General features: G+C 36.4%; 1 long non-coding RNA gene across 4 annotated transcripts in view; it reads left to right on the forward strand.

Annotated features, from left to right (window-relative positions):
* The first annotated feature begins 20 nt into the window (after positions 1-20).
* LOC120885265 (uncharacterized) overlaps positions 21-16,420 on the forward strand; it is an 85,900-nt gene continuing 69,500 nt past the window's right edge. For all 4 annotated transcript variants that reach the window (XR_013437118.1, XR_013437117.1, XR_013437121.1 and 1 more), the window contains exon 1: positions 21-155. This is a non-coding gene — a long non-coding RNA (uncharacterized LOC120885265). The remainder of the gene's footprint in view (positions 156-16,420) is intronic.

Below are 16,420 nucleotides of genomic sequence, written 5' to 3' on the forward strand. Positions count from 1 at the left end.
CCACCAGAATCACGCGGAAGCCTGGAGCGTCAGGCCGGCTGGCGCGGGCGCGCTGACGTCACGACCACGTGCTGAACCTGCTGACGGAGGCGTTTCCGGAGCCGTCTAAGAGGGGAGTGTCTTCGGTGTTCTACAGCCGGCAGCTGATGACACAGGTGGGCGGAGCCTAAGGAGCGGGTTGTTCTGGTCGGTGAGTCCTTAACTTAGCTCCTCCCCCTAACCACTCCCCTTTCAGGCAGGATTTAAAGAAACGACAGGCAAGGGTTTCCAAATGGGATGTAGTAAATTGGTTGGAGTAGGTTTACATAAATTCACATTAGGTAATAAGAAGTGGGAAAAAGCTTGGAGAGTGTCAATGTTTAAATATTGACCTTAGAGGGAAAATTACATTTGAGCAAAAGTTTGAAAGAGTTAAGAAAGTAGCAGGCCTATTGATTATCTGGAGGTATGTGGAGGAGTTGAGGGGAGTTAGAACAGTAAAGGTCCTAAGACAGAAGCATTCCCAGCTCGCGCTCGCTCGCGCTCGCGCGCTCGCTCTCTCTCGCTCTCTCTCTCTCTCTCTCTCTCTCTCTCTCTTTACTTTTTAGTTGTAGTTGGACACAGTACCTTTATTTTTTTTATTTTTATGTGCTGCTGAGGATGAACCCAGTGCCTCGCACGCGCTAGGCATGCATTCTACTGCTGAGCCACAACCACAGCCCCACTCCCAGCTCTTTCAAAGATGGGTGTGGCAGCCAAGGAAGGAAGAATTCTTGGACCACTAGGAGAAATCTTTGGGAATGGAACATGGTTGGAAAACTAAAAACAGTGGACGTGACTGGTCCTTACAGTTCTGCTGCTAAGGTGGCCTTTCCCTGTACTTTCCCCCTTACCTTTCTTTTGATTATTAGCCAATCCTCTCCCCGTTTCTATCTTTGAAGTCAAAGTGTATGGTAGTTTTAGTGTTTTCTTGAGAGTCCCATCTTCACTATTGCTTCTAGAGAATCTTAGCATTATAAGCTATCATTAATGCTTAAAAGATTTACATTTTATTATGACTTTTAAAAATGCATTTGAGAGATAAAATTTATAACGATTCCAAAAGTCTTTACTAGTTTTGACTTTGGGCTACCTTATCTCGTGTGTATTGGGTATCCTGTGTATCTCCTGTATATCAAGTGTATTCAAATATACCAGAAAGATGGATTTTCCCTATAGCAAGAAGTTTTCCTAATAAAGGACAAATAAAAAACAGATAAAAATGACAAAACCTAGAGCCATACAGCTAGGCAAGATGGCAAGATAATGTAATGCTGCCCTCTCTGAAAATGTAGTTAGAGGATTAAGAAAGGGAGAACTTTTTGTTGGGTGTAGTTATGAGTGAAGTTTGTCACAGTTATTTGGACTCCTCAAATTTATACCATTTGTGATTTATAAAATTTTAGATACATATACTTCTCTAACATTATTGATAATATAGACTAGTAAATTGGCTAAGAAAATTGAAAGAATGAGAAAATAAGTTGACGCTAAAAAGGACATGGCAAGTAACAAGTCCAATAAATTGTGGACAACCTAAACTGTGGCCTAATGGAGAAAGAATAATTTTTTAATAATTTTTGTGCCTTTCAGCACAAAAGATGGGCAGAAAAAGAAGTGATCTAAATAAATGAACTTGTGAAATTAGACTCATGACAGCTATGTATATCGAATCAATTCTCTCTCTCTCTCTCTCTTTTTTTTTTTTGAAAGATATTTGACAACACCTTAGTTTTATGCCAAGGCAAATGAAAAGGGGCAATTGGGGGAATTAGCAGAATATGACTTCCATAGTTATGTGAATAAAATTGGTGAATGTCAATGTCATAGTTCATTCAGGAAGATAAATATGGAAAAGCCTGTATCACTGCTCTAACTATATTTGTAAAGTTTAACAAATATTAGTCAGTGAAAATTAACATCAACCATATTTTTTCAGGTAGCATGGAGATTGGGCTGTATCTGAATAAACTATCTATAGAATAAAGTTGTTTTTGATGTCATACATTAAGGCTTATATATGATTTATTCTTATTAAAGCAGGCCAGAAGTCTGGGGCTGGGGCTCAGCAATAGGGCACTTGCCTGGTGTGTGTGAGACACCACATTAAATAAATAAAATAAAGGTTTATCAACAACTAAAAAAATATTAAAAGAAAGAAAAAAAAAGCAGGCTAGATGGTGCATTAGTCAGTTGGCCTGAATGACATTTTCTTGTTGAACTGGTTGAACACTGGTTTGTTTGGTATTTTTAGAGCAGAAGATAGAATAGGGACTTAGAATTTGGTGCCTTTATCTATTGCTGTGTCTACTTCAAGAAAAAAGCATCTAGTATTTCACTCCTATTATGTTTAATTAATTTATTTCTAAAGAAAATAAAGAACTTAGAGAAACATATTTCAATAATTGTCAATACATGGCCAATTCCCCTTTACCCTCTACTCCTCACCTATTACCTTTAAGTCACTGCTACTAAATTTCGCTGCTACTAAATGGAAATGGCTGGAACAAATTTAAAAAAAAGCAGAATCTAGTCTTCCTGAAAAGTAATATAGAAATTCACAACTTGACAATGAAAATATTACTATTTCATTACACACTACCTAACAGTGAAATCTTAACAAGAAACATTTCATCGACTTTTAAAAAGTAAACACAATGTCTTTGCGCTTCAGTTCTTAAAATATGTTCCAGTATTATTTTTAGTCAGATTCTTAATATTTTGACTGCAAGTATTACATCTAATCCCTAGGTTGCAGAGGTCAGGCTTTGCAGAGCAAGTGTCATCTACTGGCCACCATAGACTTGCTTAAAGACAGTCTTTCCTCTTTTTCCGACTCTACTCTAGTTATCTTAATATTTTGGAAACAATGAAAGTAAAAAACTCGTATTTCCTGATGCTCCGAGTAAAGGAAGAAAATGGGAATTAGGAGGGTAAGGGAGAACTGGGCACAGAGGTGTATGCCTGTAAGGCCAGCTACTGGAGAGGCTGAGGTAGGAGATTGCCAGTTCAAGTGACATAGGAAGAACTTGTATGAAAAGAAAAAATAAGTAGAGGGCAGGGGATGACCAATAATATTTTGAGTTAAATAAAATGTCTCATTCAGTGGCTTGGTTAATTACTTCTTATTTTCCAAACATATTAGCATATTTATTTCCATATAGTTTCTGTTTCAGGGCCACAAAGAAAAAAAAAGTGTAAAAATTAACATTGATCACATTTTTCAGGTAGAATAGGAATGAAAAGGAAAAAAGGAGTACAGGAGAAAATAAACTACATCTATGATCACAAAACAATATCCTTCTTATTTTAAAATCTGTCATGAAACCCTAACCTTTGAGCTACTGACTGGGTTTTTGACATTTTATATAAACCTTTGCAATTAGTTTTCTAAAACCTGAATCCCTTCACAATTCTCAAACACACAATTAACATTGGCTCTAAAGTGATATTCTACTTTTATTCCCAGTTGTCAGGATACATCTGAAAAAAAGAAGTTTCCTATAGCAAATACCTAGTTTCTCTGAAACAGAATTGTACTAAAGGAAAGTAAATAAAAAGGAAAGAGAATATTTTCAAAATATCATTCATCTAGGATTGAAATGCTTTTTCTTTTGTTTTAGGACTATTCAAAGTAAAGAAGGCTTGATTGTAAAGAAGGCTTAACAACATATTAAAGAGTAACTTCTCTAAAGTCATGTCCAATTAAGCATAAATCACCACTATACTAAAGGCCTGGTACTAATTGTTACATGGTAGTGATGATGGTGATAGGGACACAAAAGTGATTATTTCATAATCTCTGCCCCAGGTGTAGCAAAATTAATACAACATGCACAAATGCAGTCTCTTTTCAGTGGCAGTGACCTTGGATAGGATTGATAGTTATTCTCTCCTTTGATTAAAACTTTAGTCAGGCTTTTCTTAGTTCTTCTCTTGAGGAGTCCTGACCCTGAGCTTCCCTCTAAGTCATTGTAGAATCTAGTGTGAGCAAGAATTCTCTAAGTCGGTTTAGTGAAAATCTCTAGCCCTTAGAATCTCACCACACTCAATCTCTGATGATCCTTTAGCAATAATACTATCAAGTCTATTTAGCCAGAAACCCCTCATCTTTAATGTTTAATTTTAGAAACTTTTCATCCTGACCCCCGCTCAGCTCCAGGCTTATAAATCCCTATTTCTCTTTATTAGAATCAGAATAGAGTCTGATCTCTCTCCTTCACTACAAGACCCCATTGCAGTGATCTCTGTACCTATTTCCATGGCCCCCTTTGAATAAAGTCTGTTTTACAATCTTTCATAAATACTATAATATTTTTTCTTTACTAGGGTTCAATAAAGATCTATGTAATAAGATTTTTTGATCCCTAAGTGTTGATACTTAATGCCAATATAGGTGAGACCTTTATATGGTTTTAATGCAGTAGAATGTCCAGAGCCTGGTTTATTTAGCTCTAACCAGCCATGGTTCAGTGTTAAGACATAGTTCTCCCTCTATTAGTCAGAGTTATGTGGTCAACATGAATGTAATTCTTGCATTAAAAAAAAAATCACTGTTAATCCAAAACACAAAATGACCTTAACTCTGTTACAACCACAATTTAGAGTGATCTATTACTACCTTTTCCATTTTTATATCAATTAAGAATAAATGCAGGGGCTGGAGTTGTGGCTTAGTGGTAGAATGTTCGCCTACCACATGAGGCCCAGCATTCAATCCTTAGCATCACATATAAGTAAATAAATAAAATAAAGGTATTGTGTTCAACTACAACTAAAAAATAAATATTTTTTTAAAAAAAGAATAAGTGCAATTATGATACATAACACCACATGATTATTTCAGTACAATTTTATAGCAACTTATAGATGGAAAGATTATATTGTGATTCAGTAGATCTAGTATTTTAGAACTCAGGATCTGAAGTCAGAATCACAGCCTCATCACTTGCTACTGTGAGTTGGAAGTCATTTCAACCTACTTAACCCTAAGTTTCATATTTTATTCAGTTATAGCTACCGCATACGGTGGTTGTTAGGATTAAATTAATTGATGAAGGGTACTACAAAGTGTTAAAAGCTACTTATTACTTAATTGATACCTAAGGTAGGCTAATAGGAAGATATAACATTTATGTGAATTTGTGTTGATGCTGAGGGAAGGAACACTCTATGTAGACAGAATTTGCTTGGGCAACCCCAAAGTGGCACAAAGCAACAGATGTGTCTAAAGACTCAGGAGTAGCGTGGTTTGACTAGTTGGAGAATAAGCTGAATTATTTGAAATATGAGCTAGCAGGAAGATTTGAATGTCAATTTGAGTAATACTTGGACATAATGAATAAAAATTTTTGAGTGAGAAGGTAAAATGATCAGAATTGCACTACTTTTTTATCTGAAAATTATTTATGACTATTCTGAAAAGAGGACTTTATAAAGTCCTTATTAAAATAAATTAATCTAGTACAAGGGGATTAATTCTATAGTGATACCCAAATGTCTATTGACTGACTATATCAGATTCAAATTTATAAGGTGGATTCCTCACCATGCCCCTAGAGAAAGAATCATACATCTATCTCACATTTTTTGCAGGTAAAGTTCTGAAGACAGGCCTGGGAATCATTGTTCATAAAAATTTTTAAGGTTTTTCTGGAAATTAGCAATAGGTTTGGAAGTTTTTGCAAAGGTGGAATTTATAGGAGTCAGTAAAGTCCTATAGATAGGATTGGTGGTGGGATGAAAGAGAAGGAGCAACTCTACAGTAGTAACTTTCAAATATGAATCAACAAAATCATATGGGAGCTTTGGAAAACACAAACTGTTAGTGACTAGGAAAGTATTTGTAAGGGAAATCACCTATGCTGGATGTGTGTGAGGGCCATGTGAAGGATATTTAATGTCCTCCAAAGGCTATATGCTGAAGGCTTTGTCCCTACCTTATGGTATTGTTGGGAGATGGTGGAAACATTAGGAGGCAGCCCAGTTGGAGAAGGCAGGTCATGAGAAACGTGACTTTGAAGGGTTTGTTTTGTTCCCATTCCATCCCATGCTTCTTACCTGATATTATGGTTTGACTATATAGTGGCCCCCCAAATGTTTATATGCTAAAAAAGTATTATAGTTAAATGGGGCCCTGCTAGAGGAAGTAAGTCACTGGGGGCATACTCTTGGGGATTATATTTTGTCCTTGGCTCCTTTCTGTCTCTCTGCTTCCCAGCTGCCATGAGCTGAGCAATGTTCCTCTGCCATGCCCTTCTGTCATGTTGTTTTATCTCATCTCAGACACAGAGCAAAGGAGTTATTGACCATGGACTAAACCTCTAAAACTGTGAGTCCCAAGTAAACTTTCTCTCCTCTAAGTTGTTCTTGTCAGGTATTTTGGTCATATGATGCAAAGATAACGCACACACTAACACACACACCTGCTATGAGGTAGGCAACCTCTTCAACCACATATGTCCTACCATCATGATAATCTCCCTTGCTTCAGGCCCAAAGCAATGGAACTAGAATGGACTAAAATTTATGAAACTGTGAGTCAAAATAAATCTTTCAACCTTTAAGTTGATTTTCTCAGGTATTTTGTCACAGAAACAGAAAGCTGACTAAAACACATAAAAAATGGTACCGAAGTGAGGACATTGACATTATTGTGAATTTACCTAATAAGGGGGTTCAGAAGCCTTTGAATTAGTTTGTTGGAGGAGTTTGAAAAGGATTGATGATGCAGGATAGAGAGGCCTTATGATGTTGTAAGCATAACTTAATGGGTAATTCTGGTGGTATAATGGTTAATTTGAATTGTCAACTTCATTGGATTAAGAGAGCCAAAGATTAAGAAGATTATGGGTCTGCCAATGTGGGTGTGTATAGGAATGATTTCCATGTGGGCTAGCCAACTGAAACAGAAACTCTCCCTAAGCATGGGCAGCACCGACCAATAGGATGATGGCTTGGAAGGAATAAAAGTTGGAAGAATAAAGAAGCAGCAGCAGATGCAAGCTCTATTCTTCTTGAATGGGTTCTTGATTGCTGCTGTGATCCTCTGAGGTTATTGGATTCTTGCTTCTTCACTCTTCCAAAGCTGACTCTGATGGTGATTCTCCAGAAGTCCTAGGTCTCAGATTAGGGTAGCACCATTGATCCCTCTTGTTCTGGGGCTTCAAAAAACCTCTTGAACTGTGCAACTACTGGTTCTCCCAGCTCTCCAGCCTGCAACTGACCCTTGTGAGCTATCCAGCCTCTAGTCATGTAAGCCAACCTAATAAGTCCCCTTTTTATAATTATACTTCCTGTTGATTCTGTTCCTTTAGAGAACCCTGACTAGTACAGGTAAGAACTCAGAAGACTTGAATGTTGATAGGAATGTGGGCAGTTAAAGCTGTGCTCAGGAAGCTTCAGATGAAAATGAGGACTTTACTGGGAATTAGAAAAAAAGGCCATTCCTGTTACATCTAGTAAAGAACTTGTATGCATTTTGTTCATGCTCTGAGACTTTTTGGAATGATGAATTTAAAGGCATTAGACTAATTAAGAAATTTAAAGGTATCCCAGCATTCAGGCTATAGCATAGCTATTGCTGACTGCTTTTAACATGGATTGTGAGCAAAAAGCAGAGCAGAAAGAATTTAAAATCTTGCAGTTTGTCCTAAAAGAATCACAAATTGGAGCCAAGGAAGATGTGGTTGCTGAAGAGATTTTCACAACTGGAAAGAAGCCAAGTACTTTGCACCAGTATTATAGGGCATCACAGGAATTGGCAGGAATCCACCCATCACAGATTCAAAGGTGTAAAAATGTAAATTTGTTTGAAAGACTTTGCTTTGAAAAGAAAACATGGGGTAACTGCTTGCCCAGAGCCACCTAAGAAGTTGTTCCCTTGTGATTTGTTTCACTGGCCTAGCCATCTAAGCACTCAGAGCCCTCTGCAACTATAGTCCAAGTGGGCTCAATTGTCATTCCCACTGGCAACAGACCTTGGCATTGTTCCCATGATGCTGGTTTTGCAGGCATGCAGAATGCAAAAACTGTGGATTCAGGGAAGATTCCATCCATATTTCAAAGGAAGGCTGGGAGACCAAACAGTTTGCAGTAGGGTTGGAGACTCTGCGGGCAGCCTTTGAGAGGGTGATGCATGAAGCTGCAATGGAGATATAAAATATATGCTGAGCAAAGCCACAGGAAATGAGAAAAACCAGACCAAGATTGAAGAATGGCTAGGCTGAAGCCAGCAAAGTCATAGAGGGGGATGACCCAAACCCTTTGCTCTTCGCATCACACCACCATATGCCACAGATATGGGATATGAAGCTATAGGATTTTATGTTTGCCCTACTTGATTTTGGTCTTACTTTAGTCCTATCATGAAGGGGTCTCCTATTCCCTCTCCTTTTAGAATGGGAATGTTTACCCTGTGTCATTGTATGTTGGAAGTATATTGCTTGTTATTTTTACAGGGTCTTATAGCTAAGAGTTTGTCTTGAATCACAGAGAAGACTTTGGACTTGGCCTTTTCATCAATGCTGGAACAGTTATGACCTTGGATATACTTGCAACTGGACTGAATGTTGTTTTAAATGTGAGATGTAAAGGAGACTTTGGGGACCAGATGAAGAAAGTTATGTTCTGGATCTTAAATTTCACCTAAGACCATGTGCTAAAAGCTTGCTTCCTATCCAATGGCATATTGGGAGACAGTGGAAACATTAGGAGGTAGGATCTTGTTGGAGGGAGTAGATTGCAGGTGGCATTCCTCTGAGGGATTTATTTTGTCTCCTGTCTGCCATGAGGTGAGTAGCTTCCTCTACCATATGCTTCCACTGTAATGGAATTCTGCCTCACTTCATGTCCAATGGAGCCAGATGACCTGAAATCTCTGAAACTGAGCCAAAATAAATCTTTCTCCTTTTAGTTGATTTTCTCAGGTATTTTGTCACAGCAACAGAAATTTGACTAATTGTTTAGTCAGCTTTTTCACTGTTGTGATTAAAAGACCCAACAAAAACAATTTTAAAGGAGGAAACATTTATTTGGGGGCTCATAGTTTCAGGGGTCTCAGTCCATAGACTGTTAGCTCCATTGCTTGGGGCACAAAGTGAGGCAGAAAACCATGGCAGAAGAGTGTGGCAGAGGGAAGCACCTCACATAATGATCTGATCAGGAATGGGGTGGGGGTGGGGGAGAGAGAGAGAGAGAGACAGAGAGACAGAGAGACAGAGAGAGACAGACAGACACTGACTAATCTCAACTCACAAAACACATCCCCCAATGATCCACCTCCTCCAGCCCACCCTACCCACCTTCAGTCACCACTCAGTTGATTCCATCAGGGGGATTATTTCACTGATTGGGTTAAGACTCTCATAACCCAATTATTTCTTCTATAAACCTTAATTGTTTCATACATGAGCTTTTTGGGGAACAACTCACATCCAAATTCTAACACTAATATAGAGGCTTCAGCCCCTTTAAGTGACTGTTAATGTTCCTTCAAACTTGTTTTTTGTTTATGCTAAGGCCCTCCAAAAACACCTTACAAGGAACTAGTCAAAATCTCTGAGTCACTCTGACTCACTCTTTTTAGGTAATGTAGAGTAAACTTTGCTCCTTATAATATTAAGTTCTCCATCTAGAGGCATTACTGTTGGCCATTTAAAAATAATATGTGACATATGGCATTGAACTAAGTATGCTCAGGAATGTGGTTCCCTCTCTGTGTAATGATGAGTCTTTTCTGTATGAATATGTAAAAAAGTTCCTTGCTTTTTGGATTAGCTTTCCATCACTGTGACAAAATACCTGACAGAAACAAACTTAACAGAGGAAAGATTTGTTTTGATTCATGATTTCAGAGATTTTGATGTGTGTTCTCTTAGTTCCATTATTTTGAGACTATAGTAAGGCAGAACATAGTGATAGGAAGTGTGTGGTAGAAAACTATTGCTCACCTCATGGTAACCAGAGGGGTGGGGGAGGTAGGAAGAAGCTATACCCTTCAAGTACAAATCTCCAAAGACCTAAAAGCATTCAGGCAAAGAGAGTCAATTCTCTTTACTCTATCTTTTGTTCTATTTATACCATTACATCCATCAGATTGAATGTAATGACCTACATTCTCCAATGAGACTTCCTAAATTTTCCACTGTCTCCCAATAGTGCTATGAGCTATGGACCAAGCCATTAATAATGAGCCTTTGGGAGACATTCTAGGTCCAAACTACAACATTTTCTTTGTTCAAAGGGGGTAGTGCTCTAAAAATTGTCTTTAATGAGCTCCTTACTTGCTGCAGTAAGCCTTTTTTTACTCTTTCATCTCCTGGTTGTGCTTGTTGACTTTGCACTCACCAAGAGGCAAACTTATTGTGTTTGGTTACAAAATCAGAGATTCAAATTTATTAGATCTGAAGAGCCCTAAGAATATTTCTCTCAAATTCCATGGTTTTTAAACTTTAATGTTCAACAGCTTCATTTGCAGAACTTGTTAAAGAACAAATTGTAGAGTTTCTGATTCATCAGTCTTGGACACACCCAAGAATTTGCATTTCAACTAGTTTCAGGTTGCGATTGAGAACATGGACCACACTTTGAGGAACACTACTCCAGTTAATTTCTATAGCCTGGTTGATGGGAAGAAAGATGATGTTATTATGAAGAGTCTTTATCTTTTCTGATTGAAAGAAACCATAATTTCATTCCTTATTATAAGAGGGGACAAAAAGAAACATGATCAACACTTTTTTGACCTTACACATAACTCACGACCATTGTGAAATTTAATATCCATTTTAAAAAAACAATGGAAATAACCACATTCTCATTGGCTATAAAAAGTGAAGAAAAAATTAATTCCCCCACAGATTAAAATAACCTTTGGTTATAAAGTAATAAAACCTACCAACTGCTGAGGGCCATTATCAAGTAGGAATGACGCATCGAAATTTCCTTGCCAAGCGTACCCCATGCTGCTTAGAGGACATTCTATGGGACATTGCACGCATGCTTTAATAAGGTGATCTTGCTCAAGGACCAAGGCGGATCCGGGTTTAGAGCTGATCAGGTTTGAGGAAGTAACCGGCTCCTTGAGTTTAAGGTGTTGCTAGTTTAAAATAATGGGTTTTAGGGAAGTTGGAAGTTGAAGATTATTGCTGGGATTAGGGTGTTCCTGCTGCTTGTTCCCGTTGAGTTCTTGTGAGATTAAAATGGGATTTGGAGATAGCCTCGTGAAGTAGGTGAATTGCGCGGGAGACGGCAGAACGCGATTGCCCCTGGACCTGTGTGGAGGTGGTGTGAGAGCGGGAATAAAGAATTGCTGTTTGAACTTACAAAGCTGTGTGGTGCCTCCTGAATCTTGTGCCAAGCCGAGACATTGGCCTTGGCAACCAACCTCTTTTGTTATCCTTCTGTTGTTTTAAAATCTAGAATTTAGATGATAAAACAAAATTGAAGGACTAACTTGTTTTCAATTTTTCTATTGACTGCTCATATCTTAAGACAGGTATCAGTAAAGTACGGTTCATAAACCAAATTGAGCCAGTGCCTGTTTTTGTGTGGTTTGAAAGATAAGGATTGTTTTTACATTTTTAATTGATTGAAAAAATTCAAAATAATTACATTTCATGACACAAAAAATTATATAAAATTCAAATTTTTGTGTCCATAATTGTATTAGGGTTCCCTAGGGAAACAGAACTGACAGGCCATATAGAATGGATGGGATGGAATGGAATGGAATGGAATAGAAGGAATTGACTCACATTTGTTAAATCATGAAGAAAGAGAAGTCTCATGCTCTCCTGCCTGCACACTGGAGTCTTGGGACAGCTAGTGGTATAAGGTCTAGTTCAAGTGCAAGAGAAGATCGAGGCCCCAATTCTCCCTTGAGGACCAATTCTCCCTTGCTTCATCTTTTGTTCCATTTAGACCTCCAATAGATTGAATGAGTTCTGCTCACATTGGTGAGGGCAATTTCCTTTACTTAGGCACTGATTCAGATTTTAATATCATTCATAGATATCTTCAGGACAAAGTTAATCAAATATCTGAACACCTCACCATCCCATCAAGTTGGCACATAGACTTAATGATCACAAGTCTGTCTTTTGTTAACTTGGAACCAATATATATTTTTAAAATATTTTTATTTTTATACTTTTTTTTAGTTGTAGACAGACACAATACCTTAATTTTATTTATTTTTATGTGGTGCTGAGGATTGAACCCAGTACCTCACACATGCTAGGCAAGTGCTCTACCATTAAGCTATCGCCATAGCTTCATATTTTCTTAATACTTAATCTTCATAATCTTCAAATGAACAACAGCAGTGTCATAATTTTACTTAATAAGATACAACTATTCAAATTTTTAGTACATATTTGTACATGCACAAAATAATTTATGCCAATAACACTCTCTAACACTTTGACCCTTCCTCCAGACCTCCTATCCCCTGGTCCCTTTCTTCTACTGATCTCCCATTGATTTACATAAGATATCCCACCTCTCCACCTTTCTCTTTCTTTTTCATCTCTAGCTTCAACATATGATAAAAACATAAAACTCTTGACCTTCTGTTTGGCTTATTTTGCTTAACATAATGGCCTCTAGTTCCATCCATTTTCCTGAAAATGATAGAATTTCAGATATCTTTATGGCTGAATTAAACTCCATTGTGTGTATATATCATATTTTTTTAAAATCCATTCATCCATTGATGGATATTTAGGTTGGTTTTGTAACTTGGCTATTGTGAATTGTGCTGCTATAAACATGGGTATGCATGTTTTACTATATTATGATAACTTTAATTCTTTAGGATAAATACTGAGGAGTGGTATATAGCTGGGTCATATGGTGGTTCCATGCGTAGACTTTTGAGGAACTTCCATAATGATTTCCATAGTGGTTGTACTAATTTACAGTCCCACCAACAATTTGAAAGTGTTCCATTTTCTTCACATCCTTTCTAGCATTTGTTATTGTTTATATTCTTGATGACTGCCATTCTGACAAATATGAGATAAAATCTCAGTGTAGTTTTGATTTACATTTCTCTAATTGCTAATTATGTCATTTCATATTTTTATATGCTTGTTGATTATTTGTATTTCCACTTTTGAGAAGTGTCTGTTTAATTAATTTGCCTATTTATTAATTGGGTTATTTTATTTTTTGGCATTAAGTTTTTTGAGTTCTTTATATATTCTAGATATTAATTACTATTAGAGGATAGCTATCAAAGGTTTTCTTGTTCTATACATTATCTCTTGACATTACTAATTGTTTTCTTTGATCTGCAGTAGCCTTTAATTTAATGCTGTCTCATTTATTAATTCCTGATGTTATTTCCTGAGTTGTAAGTATCCTATTAAGAAAGTCACTTCTTGCACCTATATGTTGGAGTATTGACCTTATATTTTTTTCAAGGAGTTGCATAGTTTTTGGTCTAATTCCTGGGTCTTTAATCCATTTGGGGTTGATTTTTGTTCAGGATGAGAGATAAGGGTCTAGTCTCATTCTTCTACATATGGATAACCAATTTTCCCTACAACATTTGTTAAAGAAGCTGTCTTTTCTCCAATGTATTTTTTTCAAGGATCAGATGACTGTAGATGTGTGAATTTGTCTCTGTGTCTTGTATTCTGTATCATTGGTCTATGTGTTTGTTTTTGTGGCAATGCCATGTAGTTTTGTTATTATAGCTCTATAGTATAATTTGAAGTCAGGTTTTGTAATGCTTCCAGCTTTGCTTTTTTTGGTTTAGAATTTCTTTGGCTATTGTGGATCTTTTATTCTTCCAAATGAATTTTAGGGCTCTTTTTCTAGTTCTGTGAAGAATGTCATTGGCATTTTTATGAGGATTATATTGAATCCACATATTGCTTTTGGTGGTATGGAAGTTATGATAATATTAATTCTGCCTAATCATGAACATTGGGAGGTCATTCCATCTTCTTGTGCCTTCTTCAATTTTTTTTCAATGTTCCTTATTATAGAGGTATTTCACCTCCTTGATTAGATTAAATCCTGGATATTTTTTTTTGAAGCTATTGTGAATGGAATTGTTTCCCAAATTTCTTTTTCAGCAGATTCATCATTGGCATATAGGAAACCTATTTATTTTTTGTATGTTGATTACTTTGTTGGATTTATTACCTCTAGTCCTCTTTTGGTGGAGATTTTTTTTTAATCTTCTAAGCATAGAATCATATTACCTGCAAACAGTGATAATTTTACTTCTTTCTTTTCTATTTTTTCCTTTTATTTCCTTATCTTGCCTAATTGCTATGGCCAGAATTTTTAGCACCATGTTAAATAGGAGTGGTGAGAGTGGACAACCTTGTCTTGTTCCAGATTTTAAAGAAGATGCTTTCAATTTTTCTCCATTTACTATGAAGTTGGCTTTATGTTTTTACACTTAGTTTTCATGATGTTGAGGTAGATTCCTTCTATCCCTAGTCTTCATTTTTTTAAATTGTATTTATGAGATGAATTATATTTATTGATTTGGGTATTTTAAACCATTTTTTCATCTCTGGAATAGTACCAACTTGGTCATGATGTACAATCTTCTTAACATGTTGCTGAAAATTATTTGTTAACCGTTTATTAAATATTTTTTTTTTGAGAGAGAGAATTTTTTTTAATATTTATTTTTCAGTTTTCGGCAGACACAACATCTTTGTTTGTATGTGGTGCTCAGGATCAAACCCGGGCCGCACACATGCCAGGCGAGCGTGCTACCGCTTGAGCCACATCCCCAGCCCTAAATATTTTTTTAATATAAGTTAACTAGGGATATTGGTCTGTAGTTTTCTTTTCTGGAGGTGTTCTTGTCTGGGTTGGGTATGAGTATTATACTGGCTTCATAGAATGAATTTGGAAGTGTTCTATCCTTTTCTATTTCATGGAAAAATTGATGAGTATTGGCATTAGTTGGTATTTAATGATGCGGTAGAAATCAGCTGAGAATACAGCTGAGAATCTATTTGGTCCTGGGATTCTCTTTGTTGGGAGACTTTTTATTACTATTTTTATCTCATTACAAGTTATTTGTCTGTTTAGGTTTTCTATGTCCTCCTGATTCAATTTTGTCATAAAAAAATGTATCCATTTTTCTAGGTTTTCCAATTTCTTAGAGTATAAATTTTTAAACTAGTCCATAATGATTGCTGGATTTCTGTGATGTCTGTCCTAATTTCTCTCTTTTCGTCTCCAATTTTATTCTTTTTCTTTTTGTTAATTTGGCTTAGGGCTTATCAATCAGGTTGATGAGGTTTTGAAGTTTTCCTGTTATTTTTTTCCCTGAAGATGTTATCCATTCTGTCAGTCTACATCTCACAACCCTAATCAATTTTAGTGATTCTTAAATTTGGTCTCTTAATATTGTCCCAAAGTTCTTGAATATTCTGATCATGGTTACTTATTTTCTTTAATACTGTAAGAATGTTCAGGGTTGGCCACTTTTTCTTCCAAATCTGAGATTCTGTCTTCAGTATGGTCTAATCTATTAGACAGAATTTCAACTGAACATTTTATTTGGTTTATTGTGTCTTTTATTTCCAAGATTTATGTTTGGTTGTTTTTTAATATACCTATCTCCTTATTGAATTTCTCATTTATATCCTGCACTGACTTTTAAATTAATTTATTGTTTTTCTTTGTTATCTTGGAATTAATTGATCTTTTTTATAATTATTCTTTGAAATTCTTTATCTGATATTTCATCCACTTCAATAATTTGGGGGTGAGTTGCTGGTGAATTATGAATCTTATGAGGTGTCATGTTACCTTGTCTTTTCATGTTTCTTATATTCCTGTGTTGAGTTTTATGCGTTGCTTAGGAGTGATTTCTCTTCTACTTTTATGTGTGGACCTTTGCAAGGCTTTATCTTCACATCAAATTGTCCTAGAGTGATCTAGATTGAGACACCCTCATAGGTGTGGTATCTATACACTTTGTGTCAATTCTCTCTGTTTTTTTGCTATAACAAAGGAGTGTCTAGGATTGGACCTTGAGGGCCCAAGCCTAGTCATTTCTACTTGGATCCTTGTCATTAGTTTGGGGTTTTGTCTCTTCTAGTCTTTGTATTAAATTATAGCTGAAGTTTGAGTGTCATTAATTTGTGTGTGGAACTAGGTGTGCTGTCTTTTGGCTGAGTTTAGTTCAGTAGTAGAGTATCTACACTGTGACCTTGTAGTGTCGCTGTAGCTTCCCATCACAACACATCACATGATGGGGGAAAAAACACAACCAATGTAAACAATATATAGCATTAAAATAAATACCTGATTCCTACTATTATATCTACATTGTTAATTACCACAAAACAAACAAATAAACAAACCCCTCCCCTGAAAAAAACACAAACCATAAATGGTAGAGTCAGCAATTTCCAAT

The sequence above is a fragment of the Ictidomys tridecemlineatus genome, chromosome 1, assembly GCF_052094955.1.
Source record: "Ictidomys tridecemlineatus isolate mIctTri1 chromosome 1, mIctTri1.hap1, whole genome shotgun sequence".
NCBI classification, from domain to species: Eukaryota; Metazoa; Chordata; class Mammalia; order Rodentia; family Sciuridae; genus Ictidomys; species Ictidomys tridecemlineatus.